Genomic DNA, 6,676 nt, shown 5'->3' with positions numbered 1-6,676 from the left:
ACCGACCCCTTTGCTGTGTGGGTGGCCGGGCCTATTTATAGAGGCCCTGGTCCTCTCCCCAAATATTGAGCGGGAAGGGAGCCAAAATGGCGGGCTAATTTGAAGGGGGACAGCAAGTATCAACTATCCTGACAAAAGTAGTCTTCGCCTGCGCAAAGATCTGGTGATGACACCGTCTTGGGCTCCACGGTGACCTCTGTCTCGTAGTCCTCCTGGTCTTGGTCTCGTTGCACCAAAATGGCAACCTTTGCCTGATGCCTCGGTACTCCGCGGCTGCGCTTGCCCCCTTTGCACCAAAGAGGAAAGGAGGACGCTGCGCGGGCTGGCACCCGCCTGGCGCCCTGAGTTGTCACGGCTTGTGTCATGGGCACCTCGTGAGGTACCCCACCTTGATCTCTCTGCCTCCTCGTGAGCCAGCCTGACGAGATCGTGCCTGAGGAGGCTTCGCGTCGTCCGCCCCGCGAGGCTTGGCCCCTCGCGAGGGTCTTGGGTTTGTGTTGGTGAAGATGGGCCGTGCTGGGGCCCCTTTTGAGCCACGCCACAGGCCGCAGGCAGGCAAGTCTGGGGACCCCCGTTCCCAGAACACCGACAGGGATTTACAGCCGAACTATATCTGGTTCAAACTAGAAGCTGATGATAGGGAATTTCGCTCCCCACCCGCCACCCACTTTATAGCCACTATCGAAGACTTAACTGACATGCTCGATTATGGCTCTAATGACATCGACGGTATGGACGACGATGCCGGACACGAAGAGGCCTAGGACCCGCCGTTCACCGGACGCTGGACGGCGACTTCCTCGTACGATGTGTACATGGTGGATGCACCAATGGAGAACATCGGTGATGACAAGGAAGATCCAGCTGAGGATAAACCTTCCGAAACATAATCCAAGTGTCGGCGTCAGCGGCGCCGCTCTAAGTCACGCCACAGTAAAGACAGCAATATCAGCACAGGAGAAGATAACACTACAGCAGGTGCCGAAGACAACCAAGACCCCGTTGATACAGCTAATGAACAAGATGAACGGGAAGATGGGCAGGTCAGCCCTGGTAAACAGGCCACGCATGAAGATTAAGAGGACGAAAGTTATCTTCCGCTCTCTGTGGATGAGGTGAGCCTCGGCACCGACGATTTCATCGTGCCTGAGGAACCTCTTGAGCAGAAGCGCTTCAAGCGCCAGCTAATAGCCACTGCAAGGAGCCTGAAAAAGAAGCAGTAACAGCTTCGAGCTGACCAAGATTTGCTCAACGATAAATGGACCGACGTCCTAGCAGCTGAAGAATACGGCCTCAAGCGCCCGGCCAAAAGCTACCCGAAGCGCAAATTACTACCTCAGTTCGACGATGAGGCGCGGGAACACATACCACCATCGCGCAATGCGGCTGACCGACCACCACGTGGACGGGACAAAGCGGCAACTCAAGCCGAACACCAGCCTGCCCCGCCTCATCGCAAAGGAAGAGGCAAATCAGCTCATGGTCATACATATGACCTTCGACACGACTTGAACAATAAAGCAGGATATACCCGATTGATTTACAGATCGCGTGGACCTTCCTCGACACGTGATGATGGCTACCTATTCAGACGTGACAAACCTAGTCACACCCGAGCCGACAACTGCAGACGGACTCCATCGGAGCTACGTTGCGACGCGGCCCGATATAGAGGCGCCGCACACCCTCTTTGCTTCACCGATGAAGTAATGAATCACGAATTCCCCGAAGGGTTCAAACCCGTTAACATTGAATCATACGACGGAACAACCGACCCCATCGTATGGATCGAGGATTTTATTCTCCATATCCACATGGCCCGCAGAGATGACCTTCACGCTATCAAATACCTCCCACTAAAGCTCAAAGGGCCAGCTCGGCACTGGTTGAATAGCCTGCCTGAAAATTCTATCGGTAGCTGGGAGGACTTGGAAGAAGCCTTCCTCGACAACTACCAAGGTACATATGTCCAGTCACCAGACGCCAATTATTTAAGCCATATAGTCCAACAACCTGGAGAGACAGCCAAGAAATTTTGGACTAGGTTCCTAACCAAAAAGAACTAGATCGTCGATTGTCCAGATGCCGAAGCCCTAGTGGCCTTTAACATAGCATCCGCGACGAATGGCTCGCCCGTCACCTCGACCAAGAAAAATCGAAATCTATGGCAGCCCTCACGGCACTCATGACCCGCTTTTGCATGGGTGAGGATAGTTGGTTGGCTCGTAGCAAAAACACAGCCAGCAAGGCAGGCCCCTCTGAGGTTAAGAACCGCAACGACAAGCTCCGACGCAGCAAACACAAACGCCGAAGCAATGACGACAACACTGATGACACTGCTGTCAATGTCGAATTCAGCGGCCCCAAGTCCGCTCAGCGGAAAAAGCCATATAAAAGAAACAATCAGGGACCATCCAGCTTAGACCGCATACTCGACCATCCGTGCCATATCCATGGCACCCCAGACAAACCAGCCAACCATACCAACAGAGATTGTTGGGTTTTTAAGCAAGCCGGCAAGTTAAATGCCGAAAAAAGGAAAAGGGATCACAGAGCGAGGACGACAACAAGGAGCCCCTGCAGCCAAACACGGGGGGACAGAAGAAGTTTTCCCCTCATGTCAAAACGGTGAACATGATATATGCTACACACATCCCCAAGAGAGAGCACAAGCGCGCACTCAGGGACGTCTACGCGATAGAGCCAGTCGCCCCAAAATTCAATCCATGCTCATCATGCCCGATCACTGTTCCGACCAGTATCTGGCATGGCGGATCAGCCGCACTAGTCCTAGACCCAATAATTTATGGATTCCACCTGACGTGAGTCCTCATGGACGGTGGCAGTAGCCTCAATCTGCTCTATCAGGATTCAGTGCACAAAATGGGCATTAACCCATCACGGGTCAAGCCCACAAGGACTACCTTTAAAGGAGTCATACCAGGCGTAGAGGCCCGCTGTACGGGCTCAATCACACTAGAGGTTGTCTTACGATCTCCGGACAACTTCTGAAGCAAGGAGTTAATCTTCGACATCGTCCCCTTTCGCAGTGGCTATCACGCACTGCTTGGACGAACCGCATTTGCTCGATTCAATGCGGTACCTCACTACGCTTATCTCAAGCTCAAGATGCCCGGACCACGTGGCGTCATAATAGTCAATGGAAATACAGAACTCTCCCTTCATACTGAGGAGCATACTACGGCCTTAGCAGCAGAAGTACAGCGCAGCCTTTTTGGGCAGAACCTTAATTCGGCGGCCGAGCCCCCGACACCATTAAGAGAGTCCGGACTATCCTGCAGCAAGACAGCCTAGCTCGTCAAGCAATTTTTCCTCCGTCCCAATCGCAATCAAACGATGGCATTCGTACCGCGCGTACATAACTACGCACTCAAAATTCCATGGGCATCGATGGAGGCATAGCTAGCCCGCGATCCATAGTGCGGCTCGACCGACCCTAGGATTCGCACACCTTCACTTTTCCTTTTCATTTCGTGTTTTTCTATTTTCGAGGTTTCTTCCGAGAACCCTTTTGTCGGACACACCAAGGAGGCAAGGAGCTTTGGCGTACAAGGTAATCCCCAGGTGGTCTCTGCTAACGATTGTTATACCTGTTTTACATACCCGCACGCAGCTCGCTCTCGGTCATGGCATTACATGTACAAGTACGCCTCGACGTATTAATCACTTTACAAATGGTAAAATAAATGGTAGCGTCAGCTTATTACTTAATTTTCCCTTTTTTTTCTTACCTGTGTATTTATTACTCATTGCACACATACACTCTGGTACATTTTACTTCGCCAGGGGCTTCATCGCGCCCCACAATATGGCAACAAAGTCTGAACACTTTTTACAGTACAGTTCGGCACCTTGGACCTATAGCATTATACGCATCGGCTCTGAATCATGCCTTTGGTCAATACTTGGGTTGCCCGGCTCCTGTGCTTACTACCTTACGGTCTGCTATATCGGCTAGGGTAGTAAAGGGAGAACTACTGCGATTGTGTCCCGGTTCTTCCGGACGAGCACCTCAATGGAGAAAGCCGAAAACTGACTGTCATGATGCAGCTAGAGCTGGTCAGCTGTTCGAGAGGTTTCAAATCCTTAGATATTATTTTCAGCTTTACGCGAGGAATCGGTTTTTATCCTATCAAGTGTATAGCACCCCTAGTTCGGCCTTCCGAATACCAAGGGCTTCGCCAAAATTCTCATTGTCAAACTCCTATAGCTAAGTGAGGGCGATAAAGGCCGTATAGTATGATTGCCTTGTTAGTTCCACTAAACACCTCCTTTAAGGACCAGAATATGGAGTAAAGAGTGTTTAGATTTATCCCGAACACCCCCGTACTATCTACGTGGGGGTAGAAGCTGACGACTAGTCAACCCTCAGATTTCATAAACGGCCGCACATGAGGTAAAATTTTAAAATCACAAGCATTATATTACATAACATCATTGTTCCATATTACAGGACAAGATAATACAAATGTTTTCATGGGAATATAACATCCTTCGTACATTGCTCTACCACAAGGCAGGATCCCTCCATGACACCAACAAAATATAACTCGGGTCGGCGGTGCTCCTTGCCCTCAGGAGGCCCCTCGGTCATTAGCTTCTTGGCATCCATCTTCACCCAGTGCATCTTGACGCGGGCAAAGGCCATTCGGGCACCTTCGATATAGACCGACCGCTATATAACTTCAAGCTGTGGGCAGGCACCCACAAGCCGCTTCACCAGTCCGAAGTAGCTGCTGGGCATGGGCTCGACAGGCCATAGTCAGAGTATTAGGTCCTTCATGGATAGCTCGGCCGCCTTATGCAACTCGACCAGCTGTTTCAGCTGATCACTGAAGGGCACTGGATGTTCTGGTCCAAGGTATTGAGACCAGAACAGCTTCTCGGTAGAACTCCCTTCTTTGGCTCGATACAACTCGGCAGCATCCGCTACGCTGCGCGGCAAATCCGCGAATGCCCCTGGAGAGCTCCAAATTCGGGTAAGTAAAAGGAACATTTCTGTCTGCGTTCTAGGAATGGGGTCCCAGACTTCCCTGCCTGCGGCCCACGGCGTGGCTGGGCTAGCAGGTCTGTATGGCCCATCTTCATCAATCAGGTATTCAAGACCCTTGCAAGGGGCCAAGCCTCGCGAGGCAGACGACGCAAGACCTCCTCAGGAGCAGCCTCGCAAGGCAGGCTCACGGGGGGCGGAGAGATTAAGGCAAGGCAAACCTCGCGAGGTCCTCGTGACGTGAGCCATGATGATCGAAACTAGGCGGGCACCAGGCGGGCACCAGCGCGCACACTGTCCTTGCTTCCTCTTTGGTGCCAAGGGGGCAGGCACAGGCGCGGAGTACCAAGGCATCAAGGAAAGGTTTCCATATCGGTGCAATGAGACCAAGACCAGCAGGACGGCAAGACGGAGGTCACCGTGGAGCCCAAGACGGCCTCACCACCATAGCCTTTTGCAGGCGAAGACTACTGTTGTCAGGATAAGCTGTACTAGTTGTCCCCTTTCAAATTGGCTGTTGTTGGGTCCCTTCCAGCTCGATGTTTGGGAAGAGGACCAGATCCTATATAAGTAGAACTAGCCACCACAGTATGGGGACGAAAAGAGAGCACAAGAACACCTCAACCTCAGGAGGTTGTTCTTCCCCTTGTACTGTTCATCATCAGCCCAAGAGGCAATCCACCACCACCACACTGGAGTAGGGTATTACACTACAATGGTGGCTCGAACCAGTATAAATCTTGTGTCTTTGTGTTGCATGTTCCTCGAGTTCGTCCGTGAGATCTTAGAGAGCTAGGGCGTGGATCGATAGGGAGAAAACCTTCATGCGCACCCCAGTGTTCGAACCTCAAGGGTTTTGCCGGACTCCGTGATCCGACATTTGGCGCGCCAGGTAGGGGTGCCCCGAAGCTTCCTTCCGTCGCTCCGCGTCCCGTTGTTCCGTAGTCTCCATGGCAGACGCGTGACGCGCTCGTACTGAACGCCGGGCTGCCCTCGCCACACGCGTCGCTCAGACGGCTCCCATCGCCAGGCCACCTCGTCGTTCCCCGTCGCCTGCCGCCAACGCCGCCACCGGCCCGGCGGGAAATGAGCGGCAAGCATCCTCATTGCACCCCTCGGTGCGGTGGGACGGCCGCACCGCCACTCATTCACTGACCCCGGACGATTCTTCTTCCCATGCACGTCGCCCTCCCATGGACACACGGGCTGCGCTTGTCATGGCGCACGAGCTCCTGCGCTACCGACCGATTGACGACCTCTACGAGAACTGGCTCGACCGCATCGCCGAGCTTGTCCGCGCTGTGGGGGGCTCCCCTGCGCCGTCCCTCTCTCTGCCTCGCCCTCTACCAGCTACAGGAGATGTAGCTCAAGGAGCGCCTCCACCACCTCTGCCCCAAGACGGCGTTGTGGCGCCAAGGCGCGCGGCTCCACGACGCGACCCGCCGTGTCCCGCGCCCGCGCGTGAAGAAAGAAGCGGTCAAGAAGTCCCTCGACCACAAGAAAATGTTCCACCGCTCCTCGCGCCACCGCGCCAGGACCGGTTGTGGTGGCAAGACCGCGCGCCACCTGTAGTGGCAGGGCGCGGACCCCAGCAAGACCAAGCTCCACCCCCAAGGCGGGCCCGGTGACCACAGCCGGCTGCTGCGCTTTCACCCCCGAGCTGCG

The sequence above is a fragment of the Triticum aestivum genome, chromosome 4A (genome assembly GCF_018294505.1).
Source record: "Triticum aestivum cultivar Chinese Spring chromosome 4A, IWGSC CS RefSeq v2.1, whole genome shotgun sequence".
In the NCBI taxonomy this organism is placed as follows: domain Eukaryota; kingdom Viridiplantae; phylum Streptophyta; class Magnoliopsida; order Poales; family Poaceae; genus Triticum; species Triticum aestivum.
Note: the sequence above shows the minus strand (reverse complement) of the source record.